Genomic DNA, 20333 nt, shown 5'->3' with positions numbered 1-20333 from the left:
AATCACAGGAACCATGAAAGTTTTGAGGTTTCATGTCAAAATCATAAATTTGGGACCCATGGTACTTCTGAGAACTACATTGAATAAATACAGGGAAGTGGACATTTCTGAGTGGATAATGATTGTGGGAATAGATAACCCAGAATAAACGGGTAATTTCACAAAATTGCTGGGGCCACCCTGCCACCTATCTCGATAGTCTTCCCACAGCTTATCATGACTCACCCTTTTAGAAACAGATCTGTGATCCTTCAGAGGGTAGTGGTTCTCACAGTATGGTCTCCAGCAGCATAAGCATCACAAGGGAACAATATTCACCCCCCACATTTATAAGTAAAATATACTTTACTGGATATTTTAAGGAAATTAGAGGAAGGGGTCTGAGTGCACACTCAGTCTACCGTCTCTGGAAGTTCTATGCTACTATTGCTTTCCTTGTCTCCTCCCTCTAGGGCTGTCCTGGGAGTTTCAAGTCCTCTTCCTTTATGAGTTAAATGTTACCCTCACTTGGCATCAGGCACTCAGAGTTTCGCTATCTACACTTAACCCCTAACAAAAATGATCCAGTAAATCAGTCTCCCACCAAGAGGGAAGCTGTGATTGTAGATGCCTGTGTCAGAAAACAGAAGGCAAAGGAATTTGGGTCCATACCTAGAAGTAATATGGAGCCACTATAGGCCCTTGAGCAGAAGAGTGACACGACATTAACTCTGGGTAGTTCTTATGAATTACATCCTATATAGCAGACATTTTCATGTACACAGTTTGTACCCCCTGTGGGTGAGAGCTTAACTGTGTTTTGAAGATATGAGAACTGAGGCTCAGAGGGGCTGAGTCATGACTTTCCCAGGGTCATAAAGTAGTGAATGATAGAACTAAGATCCATGCCAGATCCCCACATCCAAGGCCAGTGTCCTTTAAGGAAAAATAAATTAGGCAGTCGTGTGTGAAGAGGCATCATTTTCAGAAAAGAAAGTTATTGGTCTTGAGGTGGCCCTCTCTTTTATGGAAGGTGGGAGAAAATTGTGGGGGGTTGGGGTAAAACTCTCAGTAGATGAAGACTCCACACAGCAAACACTCAGAAATACTCCAGGCTCCCATCTACTCTGAATCAACTGAGCACTGAGAGGTACCCAAAGCAGAGAGCAGTCTGTGAGTCTTTCTAAACTCTCACAGCATCACCCTTCTCTGGGCTGTGAATTGTGTCCCAGAGAAATCACAGCAGGGGAAGGCATGGTGGGAAATGGATATTTCCTGCCTGAATGTGAGCCAATGCTGCCTTGTCACTCCAGTCAGTTCCTATTGACTTTCTTGGCTGAGTTTATGTCCACTTTGAGGTTTCTTGATTTCCTGCTGGGCCTCTAATGGACATGTGAACCCAGAGTGCAATTGTGAAGCCAGGGAAGGGTGAGACAAGGGAAACAAACTGAAAAAGAAGGACGAAAGGAAAGGAGTCCATACACAAACTCTGTAACTGTTCAGTAACCCGATCCAGGAGTTTATAGGGTCACACAGCAGGGAGCCATCTCTGGCAGGCAGACATTTCTGTGGGACTCTGCAGGCCCCACATCAATATGATTACAAGAAAGTGTTGGCAGCCCCAGCAGGTCAGGCTGCCATTTTGATTCTATGAAGGTAGGAACTACTCAAAGAGGATGTTGGGCACCGTCTTTGTATGCTCTCTAGTCAAGCATTGGTTTTGTTGACAGTTCCATGCGGGTTCTTTTCTTCAGTGTTTGCAGAGGCACTGCACACTCATCATTCCTTGTTTACATGGAATAGATTACTTTTTCTGTCAGCTGAGTCTCTCTGCTGGAGATGAGAAATGGCCCTTGATGCTTATACTGTCTTGTATGAGACAGGTGCTAAGAATGGAGAATATTAGATCCTATTTGAGTTTCAAGAATAGAATTAGGATATTCATAGAAGCAATACAAATAACTGTATTCACATATTAGTTTTAGACATATTTCTCATTTACCAATGCAATTTTATGAGCCGGGCACTGGGATAAATTATTTTTATGTATTATCATTAATCCTAACCGTGTACTTTTAAGTAAATGTTATGTTCTCCAGTAAAAGAATTTGACAATTAGAGAGCTGAGGTTACTTGTCTAAGATCATACAGTTCACACATTGTAAAATTGGGGTTAGGATTCTAGCTTATCTGTCTCTGAAATGTTAACACTATCTACTGCACCACTGTACACTGAAATCTCAATCAACAAAATATTCAGAGGTTGGTGTCACAGTGAGGGCTTTACTTGGAGCCAGAAAAACTGAATGTATGCTATATGCTCCCAATAATAAATCGAAGGTTTGCTTTTGTTTTTGTTTTTCCATAATTGACATGTCTGATTATTTGTCCTCAGAAAAGGCATACGTAACAAAACACTATATAGTATTCTTATAATATGAATTAATAAAAATTATAATCAGGTTTTATTTTTCCGTATTTTACTCCTTATCCATAAAGTACAAAAAGCTCTATCAATCCTTCTCAGAGGATAGTTTCTTTCTAAGAGAGATGCCGGGCAAGGAAGTAATACAACATGAGTGGAAATGGGATGGTCTTGGCCTCCATAGTATAGAAGCAAAATGGCATCATTTCAAGGATTAGAGCATTTCTTGTTACATTTCAATGGAAGAGAAGGTCATAAGAGTGATATGGGACACAACAAATTGGAAACACACAGGGCATCAAGAGGCCAGCGATCTAGCCCTAAATCTTCTACTACCTCATGGAGGGACCCAGTGAGGAAGGTTTCTTCCCTTTGGGTCTCAGTGGAGTCACATGTAGAAGGAATAGTTTATTTTATTCACATTTACATCTACTTAAATTTCAGACAAATTACTAGCAAACTTAAAACCTTATTTGAAAAAGGATAAGTATAATTACATAGGAAAATAAATGTAAAAAATTATTCAAACCCTCTATGAATTCTCATTTTGTTTGTAGGGATTACCAGTTGGTATAGGAATTCTGGGAACAAAATTAATAGTAAAGAAAGAAATAACATTAATACCCTCAGCTCTGAAACGGAATAGGCTACTTCAGGCAGTAAATTCTTAAATGATCAGTTAACATATGTTTCCCTTTGAAATATAGCCTGACTACTACAGAGTTCAAATTGTTTTAATAAACTTTATTCTGAACACCAGAATACTAATAAAGATAAGAGGCACTAAGTTGAAACCCAGTTAATTACAATGACCACAGAATTTTAACAGAAGTATTATTGCTTGGGATGCTATGATCCCACAACATAATAAAACCAGATATTAAGGGTGTCAGACATCAGGACAACCAGGAGAATATGAACTGGATCCCACAAAGTTCTGTTAAGACAGATAATATTTAGATAAACACGACTATTTTTATCTTAAAGGCAAAAATCAATTATATTATCAGCTGTGTATAAAACAAAAACTCTTTGAATAGTTGAAGATTAAGAGAAACAAATTCTTACACCCCAGACACTCAGTAACAATGGTAGTCTCAGATCATGCAGCTCTAGTGGAAGAATAGGAATCGTTTTGGATTAAGTTAGGACAAAGCCTCTATTCTTGAACAGACACCAAAGTTTTATTAAGGGCATTGAGGCACAGCACTTGGGCAAGATTAGCAGCAAAATATATCCACTCATAGAAGTCAGTGCCCAAAGTTACAAGACGTGGTGTTAGAAAACTAAAATTTGTAATAGGAGAATTGATAGGAAAGCAAATTGTGCAACACTTTTCAAGTGTTACCTCATAGTCCTTTGAAAAGTTGAGGATAAGAAAACCTGTGATGGGACTTCCGTGGTGGCGCAGTGGTTAAGAATCTGCCTGCCAATGTAGGGGACACGGGTTTGAGCCCTGGTCCCACATGCCGCAGAGCAACTATGCCCATGCATTGCAACTACTGACGCCTGCGCTCTAGGACCTGCATGCCACAACTACTGAGCCTCATGCTGCATCTACTGAAGCCCGCATGCCTAGAGACCGTGCTCTGCAACAAAAGAAGCCACCACAACGAGAAGCCCACACACTGCAACAAAGAGTAGCCCCCACTCGCTGCAACTAGAGAAAGCCTGTGCGCAGCAACAAAGACCCAACGCAGCCGAAAATAAATTAAAAATAAAACAAACCTGTGAACTGGCAGTTACATTTTGGGGGTATCCCTAGAGAAACTTCCTCACATTTGCACACAAAGACATCTATAAGAACATTCACTATTTTTTTTAAAAAAAATGCAGCAATCTAGATTCTAATCAATGGTAGAATGGATAAATCAATTGTATTATGGTCGGACACTGGAACACTATTCAGAAGCGAAAACAAGTAAAGTAGAAGAGCACTGTCTAAGGTTGAATTCCCTAGAAAATAGACTCCAAGTCACACATTTCACACCGGAAGTTTAGTGGGGATTGCTCTTGGGAACAACATCCGTTAGGGAATAAATGAAGCAGAACTGAGCAGAAAATGTTTCTGCTGTGTTACAGTCATAACAAAGACTTCAGTTAATGACATGTGGAGCTCTGACATGGGGACAATTTTCAAAGTCATCCAAAATCCAGGTAAGGGGGCCAGACCTTTGTACCTTAATTGATTAATTATTGGATAGTTGCTCCTGGGGAACTGTAACCCGGGGCAAGGCAGATATCTTTGGCTAAGGTCAATTCCTGGAGAAGGCAATCCCTGGAGAAGGTCTCTCAGCTGAGAGCAACTGAAGGAATGAATGGCTCAATTCTGAGACTTTGAAAGAAAATCTAAGAAGCATACCAGAGCATCCAGAATAGACATGCATCAACACGATTTTATTTCCTAACATAATGTTGAAGCAAAAAGCAAGTTGCATAAGAATACAGAAAAACACAATGCAATAACTGTATAACATTTTAAAGCATGAAAAAACAATGATGTATGTTATTAGACATCCATAAATGAGAAATAAACATATAAAAATATGAATAGTAATGAGAACATCAAGTTCAATATAATAGTTACTACATACAACGGAGTTGTATGTAGATTTTCACTATCTAGGTGTCTAGATGTATTTAGTAACTCATACTATTCTTTACAAATGTTTATACCTTTGACATATTGGGAAATATTAAAAGCTTAATCTGAAAAAATAAAATTATGATTTCTTATAAACTCATTTTTTCATCCACTCATTGTGTGTGTGTATGTGTGTGTATAAAAAACACTTTTTTTAAACAGGGCTTAAAGTCTAAAATCAGCCTCTTAAATGCTAAGAGAAACAAGAGAAGTACAGGTATGGCCCTTGCTCTCAAAGGTCTTTCTCTAGTTGGGAATACAAGACCCACAGGAGAATTAAGATAATAATGTAAGATTTATGTAGGGGAACCTGTATATAAAGTGAAGATGTAGCTTCAAACAGTAGCATATAATATAGGCTGTCTCTCAAGGACCTGGATAAAGATAAAAGAAAGCATGAGTGAGAAGCTAGAACATAGGAAGAATAAAACCCTCACTGAGTCCTTCACTTTCCTTTCCAGGATGCAGAGGAATCTATTAACTTGACAAGTGCTGCTATTTGAGACTGTTATTTCAAATGTTTCTTACAAGAGCATAAAATCCTACACCAAGAGTGATTTCTGTTATAGTGTGTCCTTTGTGTAAGTATCACAACTCTTTTAGAGGCATATCAGTGATAGGAGCTGTATTAGTCAGTCATTATGATATCTTGTGTTAGGTAATACTTGTAGCTGTCTTTCTACCTTGAGAACTTTTTCTTTAAGAGCATATGGAGTATACCAGAAAACATCTTCCTTGCTAGAGGAGAACCAAGTGATTTACTATAGGAGGGTTCTGAGTCCTTGACAACCATTTCTGAATGATTGTATAGACAGGATTTACTTCCCACTTAAGGGAATGGCTAGAACACCAGGGAGGACCTGTCAGTACTGATATCCCTTAGCATCAACTCTCAGAAGTGAGGGCTGCATTACAATGTCTCTGGCCGCCTTTAAAAATTGTTGTGTCATTGTCCTCCATGAGTCTCCCTAAGTAAGCCCTGTGATTCGTTGTAGTTATCGTTTCATTGTTTATGTAGGATATGCATTGGATAATTTTAGAGGTAACAGTCTCCAAAATGACTTCCATTCATGTGAAGGTGATGGGAGGGCTTATTTTTTCCTCTGTCTACAAATAATGTAGTTTGAAATTCAAAGGAGAATTCAATGTTATGATATTTCAACGTTCTAGTAATTCTCTGAAAAATGATGCCACTGAACACATCTGAAGTTATCTCATTAAGCCTTCCATATTTGTGATAGCTTCAAACCCAGCTATTCACTCTGTTTTCATTTTTACTTCATGAGAAGCTATTTAATTGTGAGTTATATTTCACATGTTTTTACATTTTTATTTTATGACATCCTCATAAATTAGTGATGTTTCATAAGGAAACTGAGGTCTAGAGAGATTGCCTCAGGTCACATGGTGGCCATCGAAAACTAAATTTAGAACCAGAAAGCCTCATTTGAAACCCTCTTTACCAGCTTTTTAATCTACCTAGTGACCAATCATTCAGTATTACATTGAAATATGAACCAAGAGGTGATGTCAGCAAGATGGAGGAATGTGAGCTACCATCATCTCCCAACGGAAGCCTCAATTTTGACAACAACCCATGAACAAGAAGAGTACTTTTGTGGGAGTCTGGTAGTCCATCAGGGAAGTTCCAGCACACCATTGGAGCAAAAAAAAAAAAAAAAAAAAAAAAATGAGAATACATGCATCAACGAGGGTAAGAAGAACAGTTTTACTTTACCTGTCACTCCTTCTCCAAAGTGGCACAAAGAAGTGCCTAGAGAGGCCTTCTCAGCCTGTAACTTCTCCCACAAGGGAAAAAGAGAGCATAGGGTGAGTGAGTACCTGGCTGCCCCAGCCATTCCAAACACTGTCTAAGATGCCACTTCTTTCTTACCTCACCCAGATTACTGAGGAGATCAGCACAGCTGAGTCATTGGGAGAGTCTGAGACCATGGAAGAGAAGATGCACACCCTCCCAATCACACTATGGACTCCAGTGGGAAGCCTGCCCATGAGCTGCTTGGGATATCTCGATTGTGGACCCCTCCCAAATGACGCATGGGCATGTCAAATGCCTTGTTTGCCTCGCCTTCTCTCTTCCCAAGGCTGGATCCCAAGCACACCCCTGTGGAGAGTGAGGACAGGTGTCTTAGACAGCTTGCCTCTGTGGGACGGGGAGAAGGTACACAAACTTAAGCATATCACAGCACCACCCTAGAAAAAGAAATAAGATATTCTAAGCACACATCTTTCTTGCTTTGCAGGATAGAGAGAAGGTATGCAATCTTAAGAAAAAAATCCCTCATGAGATGTGGAATGAGCACATTGATAGAAAGATTTATGAGAGCCTCAGATCCCTATCCAGTCTGCTGGTGAAGGTGTTTCTTTCCCAAAACTAATTCGTAGAGACTGAAGGAGATGACTGCTTCTTCAACTGCAAAGGCAGCAATTCAAGACTTCCAGGAACATGAAAAGTCAAAGAACCATGACACAAAAGGAACGAAATGATGTTCCTGTAACCAATCTGAAAAAATGGAGATCTGCAATTTGCCTAACAAAGAATTCACAATAATTGTTTTAAGGAAGCTCAGAGAGCTACAAGAGAACACAGAAACTCAACAAAATCAAAGAAGCAATACATGAACAAAATGAGAAGTTCAACAAAAAGATAGAAATCATAAAAAAAATCAGAAATTCTGGAGCTTAGACTACAATGAATAAAATTAAAAATGCAATAGAGAGAACATTAACAGTAGATTGGATCAAGAGAAAGAATCTGTGAACTCAAAGATGAGTCATTTGAAATTATACACATGTAGGAGAAAAAAAAAGGAATGAAGAGATCCTAGGAGATTTATGAGACCCCTTCAACAGAGCTAACATTCTTTTTATGGTAGTCGCCGGAAGACGAGTGAGAGAAAGAGGCAGAAAGCCTGTTTAAAGAAATAATGTCTTACCCTTCCCCCTCCCTGTGTCCTCAAGTCCATTCTCTAGTAGGTAAGCTGGGACAAAGTGAGAGAGTGGCATGGACATATATACACCACCAAATGTAAAATAGATAGCTAGTGGGAAGCAGCCTCATAGCACAGGGAGATCAGCTCAGTGCTTTGTGACCACCTAGAGGGGTGGGATAGGGAGGGTGGGAGGGAGACACAAGAGGGAGGAGATATGGGGATATATGTATACATAGAGCTGATTCACTTTGTTATACAGCAGAAACTAACACACCATTGTAAAGCAATTATACTCCAATAAAGATGTTAAAAAAAAAAAAATAACGGCTGGGAATTCCCTGGCAGTCCAGTGGTTAGGACTCCGACCTTTCACTGCTGAGGGCCTGGGTTCAATCTCTGGTTGGGGAACTAAGAACCCACAAGCCATGCGGTACAGCTAAAAAAAAAAAAAAAAAGGAAAATTTCCCAAATCTGGTGAGATATATGTACAACCTGGTCCATGAAGATCAAAAGTCTACAAAGAGGTTCAACCCAAAAAAGACTTCACCTAGACATATTAAAATCAAACTGTCGAAAATGAAAGACCAAAAAAAAAGATTTTTGAAAACAGCAAGAGAAACATTTCCAAACACAGTTTATGAGGCAACCATTACCCAGATACTAAAGCTGGACAAAGGCACTACAAGAAAACTGCAGGCAAATATCTCTGATGAACATAAATGCAAAAGAAATCAAACAAAGCACAGGCAACAAAGGCAAAAATAAACCAGTAGGACTACATCAAACTAAAAGAAATTACAGTAAGGGAAACAATAAAATGAAAAGGCAGCCTACAAAATGGGAAAAATATGTGCAAAGCATGTATTTGATAAAGTGTTAATATCCAAAATATATAAAGAACTCATACTACTCAATAGCAAAAAAACACGAAGAATTAAATGATCAGAAAAAGTTTAGAGTAAGAGATCCCTGAGGTCCCATTCTCCTTTCACAACCTATGAACATGGGAAGCATAATTTATCAGCAACACACATATTGTTAAATGATGTATATGGGAGAGGATAATCATGTTAGCAGTGCTAAGCTGTTCCTATGTATCCCAGATGTCTAATAGGTATTTAACAAAAAACTAGTGTTATTGTTGCCATAATCTCTTTTGATTTTCCTGTCTGCTGTTTAGTGAAGATGGACATCTTTAAAAATATGAAAAAAAGTCATATGTATTGCACATTACTCTCTATTTGGTTTTAATGCATGAGTATATTTTATCATTAGCATTACACAGACTTAAAAAATGGCTGCATGCTTTTCAGATATATTTGGGTAAATGTTGTTCAATAAGTGCTCTCCTTCTTTCCCTGCTCTCTGGCGTCATTCACTAATCAACTGAATGACCTTGGATAAATCACTCCATTTCTCTATGCTTAAATTTCCCATTTTACATATTATAAGGTTGGCTTAGGCAAGTGTTTTCCAATATATGTTTGTCAAGATACACATCTATTAAAGAGTCTATTAGATCAGTTTATCTGAGGGCCGTTATTAATCGTTGTCAGCCAAAGATAAAGGATTCCCTAAACAAATAAGCCTGGGATAAGCTCAGTGAAATAATGTGAAGTACATGTCTGTTGGGCCAGAAAATAAGGACTGTGGCTTTCCTTACTGGGGGTAAGCTCCTTACTGCATGCAGGATTCATCAGCTACAAATTTCTGTTAAGAAATATTTCCATATAGATCTTGCTTACCCCCTTTCTAGGGAAATAATAGCCCTTTTTTCTCATCTCTAAATGTCATCTGTGCTGCATCTAGTCATTCTGATTTTTGACTAGAGGAGAAAGAGTGTTCCTCCTCAAGCACTTGAGCATTTATTTTGGGGCAGGTTTGTGTCATAATGAAAGCTCATACTGTAAGAGGAAGAACTACACTAAGTACATTAGCTTCACGCTAACAGATTGCAGCTGCTTTATGACTGTGCATTTTACACTTAGGGAAAACCAGGTAATACAGTCCAGCACGTATTGGATTTACCTTACAAAAGATTAACTCTTTCTCCTAGAGCTTAGAAAGTTAAATTTTATATATGTGTATATACTCTTATGACATATATCAATACATCAGACATGTAATGAAGATCCAGACACCTGCATGCACATGTAAGTGCAGAGCTCATGGATTTTTCCCAAACTGAACACACCCATGCAATCAGCACCCAGGTTAAGTAACAGACCTTCACCAGCACCAGCATCCTTTCCCTTGTGTTATTTTCCACAGTGGTCCCTATTGGATAAATACTAACCTCATTGCTGACAACATGGATTAATTTTGACTGCTTTTGAAATTTACATAAGTACAGTTATGCAGTATGTGCTCTTTTGTGCGATTTCTTTTGTTCACCTGTTTGTTCGTGCAGTTCAATATTGTTGTGTGTATGTCTCTACTTACATTCAACCATGGATTAGCAATTGGGGAGTTTCCATTTTGGGGCTATTACAAGTAATGCTGCTACGTACATTCTAGCATTCCATATATTACCTTAAATTGTAATTGGTCACATTTGTCATTTTCTCTTTCCAGTGTTTCAGTGGTGCTCAGCTGTAATCACCCAATTCTTAGACCCTTATAATTACTATTTTCCCCATACCTGTCAAATCCTGGAGGTACTGCACAACTCCTCCCATCAGTATCCTGCCCTAGTTCGGCAGAGATAAATTTTAATGCTACTGCATGCCAATGGTTACGAACATTCCACTTTCCACTGGTAAGGGGTTCCTTGTTTCCAGCTAGCCAATAAGTGCTCCAAATCCAGAATCCTTTTCTTAGAAGTACCAGCTGTCTTAGGTCAGACTTTCTAAAAGGAGCCTCCAAATTTAGAGTACATATTCAAGCGGTTTATTAAGTAAACATTCCCAGTCGAAACTAGTGAGTGAGTGGGGAAAGTACATTAATGAAAGAGAAGCCAGGCTAGAACTCAGTTTCAGTTGAAGCCCCATCCTCCATCTGATTTCATGAGAAGCATGAGAATCTAAACAACTCAGAATTTGTCCTACACTGGTAAAAGAAGGTTGACCTTTTGCATTATTTACCAATTGTTTACTGGCTGTGAGCTGCTGTGGAACAGGGTGAGTGGTATGACTCACAGAAATCTCTAGAACTTCAGAAAAACTAAGTGCCCCTGGTAGCCTAAAGGCATACTCTAAAGAAAGTTGTTGGTGGAAGCCCTTAACAGGAAAGCTAATAGAAGCTGGAATATGGTTGCAGAGGAGCAGTAAAGGGGATCGAAGTGAACCTGGGAAGAGAACCAACAGCATCTGCTATACTTCTGTAGTTTTTCTGGCGCCCAGAGAGCACTGTAGTACCATAGTATCATGTTAATACTCATGCCTGGGAATTTGCCTGGCATTAAATATATTTTACATCCATTGTCTTCTACATTTACAATATCTAAGTAGGATAGGCAGAAGAGAGATTATCTCTTCTGATTGATGAAGAAACAGTTACAAGGTCATTAAATTAGTTAAGTGCCACAGGTAAGGCAAAGCCAAATTGTCTGACTCCTTGCCCAAGTCTCTGGTTCTCCCATTAACAGATGCACCTTATTATATTGTTGAGCATCCCCCAAACTTGTTGTTCACCTGTCCAAAGCAGCTTTCTTTTTTTCATTTTTGCCACCATAAGTCAATTTTCAGCAGAATCAATATTCTGTAGTGCATAAAATATCAAAATATTAGTGCGATCAGCAATATAAGAAAACACAGGTGACACAGAAGAGGACGAGAGCAACTTCTTTGTCTATAATGGGCTTATGATCTGTTATGTGTTAAATTGTGTCCCTAAAAATGATATGTTAAGATCTAACCCCCATTACCTGTGAATGTGACCTTATTTGGAAATAGGGTCTTTGTAGATTTAATCAAGTTAAGATAAGGTCATTAGGGAGGGTCTTCATCCAATATGATTGGTGTCCCTATAAGAAGACAGCTATGAAGAGACACAGACACAGGGAGAATTCCATGTGATGACACAGGCAGAGAGATTGAAGAGTCGCAGCTGTAAGTCAAGGAGCAACAAGATGGGTGTCCTCCACTAGAAGGCAGGAAGAAACAAGGAAGTATGCTCCCTCTACAGGACTGAGGGAGCATGGCCCTGCTGTCACCTTGATTTCAGACTCGTAGCCACCAGAAATTTGAGATGATAAATGTCTATTGTTCTAAACCTCTCACGTTGTGGCTTTTTGTTTTGGCAGCTGTAGGAAACTAATACATGATCTATGTGGAAAGACAAGAATACCAGGCATGATAAGACTCAGCATATGGCTGATAAATGTAAAGAGACAACATTGAAAGATTTACTTTAGAATCTTGAATCTGGGAGGTCTAGGTTTTAACTTTGTATAAAATCATTTGACCTCCCTGAATCTTAAGCTGTCTTGTTCCTTCCTCAGACCTAGGAAGGAACCAAATCAAGTAAAGGAGCAGTGAGGCAATGAACAGTGAACAGTACTACCTGTCTAATTTCTGTTTTAACTTGAGGGGAGAGGTTTACACTATTACTTTTTAATGCTGGTGTAAGAGCAAGAGTCTCCCGCAACGGGAGAGGCCACAACAGTGAGAGGCCCACGTACTGCAAAAAAAAAAAAAAAAAAAAAAATTTCAAAAGCAGTCAAAGATACAAAAAGCTCTCTCGAGTTGGGCTGCATTTAACTTCTCTTTGCAAATTTCCGGGGACTTACAGGCATTTGGTTTGTTTGGGTTCCTTGTTCAACTGGCAAACATTCATATACCTGTGCCATATCGAAGAGAACACAGAGATAAAATGACGGGGATATTGTTATGTTGTTTGGACGATGGCAACTCCTCAGCAAAAAGCCACACCACGTAAGGAGATTAAAACCTCTGCAGAATTGTTGGAAATCACTTAACCTCACTGAAATACTGCACCAAGTTACTGTGCATAAAAGAGAGATGTTTGGAACACAAGCCCTCCCAGAGAGTGAAAAGTTCTAAATATTTCACAGCTGTCTCCCCTGAGGGTTAGGTTTTGCTCCAGGGCCAGTTTGAGAGTCTTATTTCAAATAAAAGCTTTTACTCAGTCTGTAATTAATTGAGATTCCAGCAGGTAGAACTAATTGAGTGAAATTGCTTCCTGAGATAATATATGATTCATTCATTTATATCTCTGAGATATTTAGACAAAATTATCCATGGACTTGTATCATTAGTTTAAAAGCTGCTGCAGTTGTCTTTTGTTTGTTTTCATCAGTGTAACTTTAAATCACGTTAGAGTATTCGTGGGAAAATATTTTTTCAATGCATCTCTTTCCGTATTGCTGAAATTGGGACATCAGAGATTTATTTTTCATTTGTAGCCAATTGCATGGATAAGCTTGAGAAGAGAGCATTCTCCTACAAATATAATAAGCTGTAATTCCCCCTTGTTAAGCCCTTTATTAGAAAGACTTCGTGTGATCTGTGTATAGTGAGAGTGAAAAAGGTACCAAGTTCCATTCTTGAAAGCTGATCTATAATTGGTCACTTGGTTTTATAAACTAAGGTTTGAGTTTCCTGTGGAATTTGATCTACCATTCTAAATTCCAGATGGAACTCAAATTATCCTCTGAGTTGCAAATGAAATTGTTTTTGCTAATAGAACAAAAATAGAAAACCATATTCATGAAGGAAACATTAAAACACTGGGGAAATAAGAGATGGGGACTTTATGCCTTCATAGCACGTCATATGGGTTTTCCTGTTGAGAGAATTTTAAATGTCTAAAAGAAGCAAGTAAATAAATGTCTAAATAAATAAATACCCCAAAGAAGTGAATGGATGAACTTTGAAAGAAAACTTAGTTGGAGCTTATTAGGTAAGCTTTTGCTTCAGATAAACAAAAGCATTTTTAGTTTATATTGTTTGTTTGCTTTGTTTTGTTTTGCTTTTCCTTTAAGAGATGAATGATTGTTGGTCTGCATGGAGGAACGTGGAGTTTTTCTTCCATAGGTTATTGCTATAACATTAAACATACAACGTTTGTCTATGGTAAGCAGTATATAGTTGATTTTTGCTTTTAAGTAGTGTGAAAATCTAAAAACTTTCACCTGGAATAATTCACCCAATTACAATTAATGTTATTAATGATATAGTAGGTTTGTAGCTCTCATCTTTATTTTCCATTTGTCTTATGTTTTCTGATCCTCATTTTGTTACTTTCTTTTCTTCATTTGAATTAATCTATTTGAATTAATCTGCTTTATTAATGTGTTAATTAAACTTTTATAAATTTTATTGGCTATATTAGAAATGACAGAATGTATCCTAGCATCCTAGACTGATTACAACCTAATGAAAATCATTATTTTACCATTTGTTCTTCCCATTAAACTTTAAAATTTTAAAACAGTATGTACCTCCTCCTCCTTTTTAAATTGTTTTCCACTCTGTTTCTAAGTTAGAAATTATTTTCTTTCACTACTTTTTTGTACTATTTTCTTATCCTGACTATATGTATTTGGAAATTAACTCAGTTGTATTTTTGTTCCTTTAAAGATAGTGTCTGTTATTGATCTTGCATTGCTTTTAATATTATTTATTTCTCTTTGGTTATCAGCATTGTTTGCATGATATGCCAAAGTGCGCACTGTGTGTGTGTGTGTGTGTGTGTCTGTGTGTGTCCTGCTTAATGCTTAGTGTTTGATGAGCTCCTTTTGTTTGTAGTTTATAGCTTTTAGCAGTTTTAATAATTTCTCTAACATTCTGTCTTCAAATACCATGTCCTATTCTCTCTTCTCCATCTGTGACTCCACTTATAAATTTTTGTTATAGCTCAAATCCGATCGACTTTCATTTCATATATTTTATTATTCACTATATAACTCTTTATGGGAAATTTTGTTGGAATTGGCTGATTTTGTGTTCATGAGTTCTTTATTCAGTTAGCTAATAATCTAGTGACTGAAGATTGTCCCTTCTTTTTTCCCACTTCACTTGAAGTATAACTTATATACAATAATATTCAACAATCTAAAGTGTGTAATTCAATGGTTTTTAATAAATATATACAGTTTTGTAACCACCACCTTAATTATTACATATAACTTCCGTCACCCCCAAATATTTCCTGTGCATCTTTCAGTAATTGCCTTCCTCCCTCCAGTCTCTGACTACCACCAGTATGAATTCATTCATTATAGTTTTGCCATTTCTAGAATTGTGGATTAATAGAATCTTCTATCTGTATTTTGTTTCTGGCTTCTTTCACTTCGTATTTTTAAATTTTATCAGTGATTTTTCTGAAAGTATCAGTCATTTCTTCTTTTTTATTGATGGGTGGTAAGCCCTGTGTGGATATATAACAATTCGTTTATTCACATACAGATAGATATTTATGTTGCTTTCAAATTTGCCTATTATGAATAAAGATATTATGAACATTTATGCATGAGACCTTGCATGGACATATATTTTTATCCTGCTTAAGACAATAACTCGGTAGAATGTCTGGGTCATTTGGTAGAATATGTAACTCTTTTTTCAACTTTACTGAAGGGTGATTGACAAATAAAATTGTAATATATTTAAAGCGTGATGATTTGATACAGGTATACATTGTGAAAGGATTCTCACAGTCAAGTTAATTGACATATTCATCACCTCACCTCACATATTTAGTCAGTGTTTTTGGTGAGGATATTTAAGTTTTACTCTCTTAGCAAACTTCGGTTATATAATACAGTATTATGAATTATATCACCTTGTTATACATTAGATCCTCAGACCTTATTCATCTTAAAACTGAGAGTTTTTACCCTTTTACCATCCTCTCCCACTTACCCAACCCCCCCAGCTCCTGGCAACTACCATTCTACTCTTTGTTTCTATAAATTTGACTTTTTTTTTAGATTCCACATATATGCAATATCATGCAATAATTGTCTTTCTTTTTCTGAATTATTTTATTAGCATAATGCCCCATAGTTTCACCCCTGTTGTCACAAGTGGCAGAATTTCCTTCTTTTTTAAGGCTGAATAATATTTAATTGTGTGTCTGTGTATGTATGTGTATGTATAATTTTTTAAAGAAATTGTCAGATGTTTCCAACATGGTTGTACTATTTGACATTTCATTTTCAGTGTATGAGAGTTTCAATTGTTCCACATTCTCATCAACACTTGGTATGGTGAGTCTTCTTAATTTAATGCATTCTTATGTTGTGTTATTCCATTATTATTTTGATTTATAATGAATAATTATGCTAACATATTTTCATATACTTATTCACCACCCATATATCTTCTATAGTCTTAAAACATTTGTAACTATTGTTAACTGAATTGTTTTATTATTATTGTATTTTTAGAGTTCTTTTTATATTCTGGATACAAGCCATTTACCAGATTTGCAAATATTTTATCCCAGTTTGTGGCTTATATTTTCATTTCTCTAATAGTATCTTTTGAGGTACAGTTAATCAATATTTCCTTTTAATGGATCTTGCTTATTGGTACCATATCCAGGAAAACTTTGCCTGGAACAAATATTTGTTCATATGTTTTCGTCTAGAATTGTTATAGTTTTAGGTTTTACACTTAGGCCTTTCATCCATTTAGAGATAATTTTTATATAATATGAGTTACAGGTATAGTTTCTGGTTTTGTTTTTTGCACATACATATGCAGTTGTTCTAGGACCATTTATTAAAGTGACTATTCTTTCCCTACTGAATTGCTTTTGTCCATGTATCGAAAATCAGTTGAATCTGTGAGTGTGCATCAATTCCTAAGCTCTACTTTGTTTCTACTTTGTTTTATTTATCAATTTGTCTACATTTAGTCTAATATTTGGAGGGGGGAATCACGTTACAAATGGAAGAAGTGACATCAACATACTGAGGATGGAAAGGTAGACAGAACCTAGGTTCTTTATGATATTGTTGTGATACCATATCTTGCCTATAAGTGTCTAACTTTAAAATTTCAAACTTAACTATAAATGCCATTGTTATTTTTGTTAGTGTGTTTGTATTGTTGTTGCTGTCTAAAGTCCCCTAGATTTTTTAGGCACTGTATCTGTGGAGAACATATTATTTTATGGGATAGTAATGTGTTCAACTTTTCTGAAGCAGTGATATGTGATATTGAAGGAACTATTGAATGTCCCTGGGAAGGAAGTCCAATTGATCATAGATGCAAGAATCTTTAATTTGAAAATGCTATGAGTCATATAGGAAAAAATAAACTAGATGTTGAAACTCAAATTACTCTCAGAAAAGACATCTGAGCCTTTTCTATCCTTGAAACCTCTTGTAGCAATCTACAATGATAGTTCATACACTGAAAGACACCTAGAAAGTTTGGAGACATTTCTAGTAGTTCAGAATACTACTTAAGAGTGATTTCTATAAGATATTTAAAGTAACAATGATTATAAAATATGACTATGTTATCAAACTTAGCAAAACTCCCAGAAGCCATTCTGAAGCTTCATTATTCTGTTTGTTGCTGACAGTGAGGAAATTTAGTTTTCTAAGTGTGGTGGCATTCTTAGAAATGTATGTCTGGCTTCTTACAGCTTCTTTGGTCATTAATCAGGAAACATCATCACTGTTTCCGCCTTTGCCCAAATTGATAATGCTGCCATTATAATTTAGGTTCAAGTCACCTGCCCATCTTTCTACATATGAGAATAGAGTTGAAAAGACAGTGTAATTCAGCATCTGTTTCTCTTCATACAAAATAAGTTTTTAGACCTCATTTTGATGGAAAACTAGGATGGCAAGGGATAGATACAAGTGCTCATTTTAAGACTCTAAAGTGAGAAGTAAATTCTAGAGAGTCAGAGAGTGGGATAAAGTGAAAGGAGGGCCAGAAATCACTAAACAGCTGCATTTTTCAGAACAATGGTATAGGGATTGGGTAGGTGAAATTGGGGGTTTATAAAATCTGGTGAGAAGCATTAGGTTCTATTTCAACTCAACATTTGTTGATTAAATTAAAAATTAACCTTAATGGAAGGGAGAATTACACAGTCTTTTGAATCAATGCATATTTTATTTTCTTTCCTAAAGCAGTTTTTGTAAAGTTACACAAAGGAAAGAAAACAGGAGAGAAAGGCACATGTATACAGTGCAATGAGGAGCAGGCTCCTATTTCTACACGTCCCAGAGGAGGTGACCTCATGGGCTCTTCTGATCATTATAGGCCAGCCAGCACGGCATGATAAACCTGGACATATCGCTTCTGTTTTTTCTCACTTTACCATTGTGTGAGATACCATCAGAAGGGGTGTTTGATTTCATAGCTTATACACACAAATACAGAGCAAGGGGCCCTAATGATTTGAATATTAGGGACAGGAACTGGCACTCATTCCACAGAATTCCCCTGATTCACCTGTGAAAACAGACTTTCAAATCAACCATACAGACAACCAAATCTCAGTTTGGTGCCTACACCAGTAATTCTGTACAAATAAACTGATTTCTCAGAGACATATAGTCACCATCTATAAATCTGAGTTAATACTAAAGTTTTGTGAACTAAGTATGATATGTATAAAATGACATGTGAAATATTTACACAGTGTCGGGGCTGTATGATTAAATGTATGGGAAAAAATCTTTATAAGGAGGAGAAAAAGAAAGAGAGCATCCCATACTAGTTAGGTTTTTAATTCGCTTTTATTTACGTTTTTCAATTTAAGAGAAAAATGACTCCCAAGATTCTCATACAAATTGTTACATAATTAAACAACATATTTCCAGACTAATTTTTAAAAGGACAATTTAATGGTTTACTTTTATAAATATGTGAGAATACAGTGTAATTGTATGGTATCTGTTAGATCTGTTCAGGGATAATTACTGGCAAATATTTAATATTGAAGGGCCAAGTATTATACCAGTTTATATGACACAGCAGAGTGGCAGATTCTACCATTTTCTTGATGTTAGGCAAGAACATGACTGTGGCAGGAAGAAGGCAAATCAAACAGAAACAAAATGTTTGAAAGGGACCGGAAAGTCATTTTTCCACATCTGCTCAAATGCATGCATGCGCGCCCGTGCACGCGCGCACACACACACACACACACACACACACTCTCTCACACACACACTCTCACACACATACACAAAGCAGTTCTCTACAGCTTTTTTCTCTGGGCTCTGGACTTTTCTTCCCCCTCTAAGTCATCCTTCCTTTTCCATGAGGGATGGCCAGTGTTGCAGCTGGATAGCCTGTTCCTCCTTGCAGAAGATTGGGAATTCAGAAGACCCTTTTCTTTTTGAACTGTCTCTGTACCTTTAAGAGTTTCAGTAAAATATTGTGGGTTTTATAAGCATCAAATTTTAATCTCTTATATAAAAGTTACATTCAGTAATATCCTGGAGACTGGCCCCTCTCTAATTTGGGTTGTCAGTGTGCGCGTTGTATTACTGGTAGCCCTCTAATTTTCTACCTGAAAGTGTGCACACAAGCAGCAGTATAAACCTTTCTGAAGTCTTAACAAGGGTTGTTACAACGACGCACTTGATATACCTCTACCCTAAGACTTGAGTTTTACATGCAATAATCAATATTTTATCTTCCCTCTAGGGCCATTTGAGACCCTTGAGACCCTTTTCCGAGCTGGAAGTGTTAAAACTTCTAGTTCGATTCATCCCCACACAATTCTTCCTTGCTCTCCTCCATTCCATATTTGTATCCATTTTCCATAGTGCGAACTCGGGGTCTCACCAGTATCAGCACTTTTGCTCATTTGTACAATCTTACAGTACACTAAAATAATTTCAGAATTCCTTCATCCATACCACTTAAAGAAACAAACTCAAGACAAAGAGTTCAGTTAACTTTCTCCCATCCCAAATGAGCATGTATCGTTAAATTACTCAAATTCTGTACATAAAAATTCGCTTGAATTAGTTATTTTGTTTTATTTTGTTCATTTTTCCTTGAATGTGGCTATAATGTCTATTTGAGATTGAATTGGGTACACTTGTTTTGATATGATTTGTTTTAGTTCTTTCCCCTTAATGGATTTAGTGGGATTTGTTTATTTTGTTTTGTTCTAGAACATCGACATGTTTCCATAAATCAAAAAAGACACCATGGCATCTCTTTATATAAGTGTATCCCTTTTGTATTGTATAATGTCACTCATTTCTTTATTTCTCTCACACATCCCCTGAACTCCTTACAAGTATTAGCTTCAACATTTTCTGCTTTATCCTCCCTCTTTTTTTGTAAATAAAAAATTATAAATATATAATTATAAAATTATATATATATTACATTATATATATAATTATATGTATCTAATTATTTCCATTAATTTCTTA

This window comes from Monodon monoceros, unplaced genomic scaffold, assembly GCF_005190385.1.
Source record: "Monodon monoceros isolate NGI ecotype Baffin Bay Population unplaced genomic scaffold, NGI_Narwhal_1 Super_Scaffold_4, whole genome shotgun sequence".
NCBI lineage: Eukaryota > Metazoa > Chordata > Mammalia > Artiodactyla > Monodontidae > Monodon > Monodon monoceros.
The sequence above is the reverse complement of the archived record's forward strand: the minus strand, read 5'-3'. Positions refer to the sequence as shown.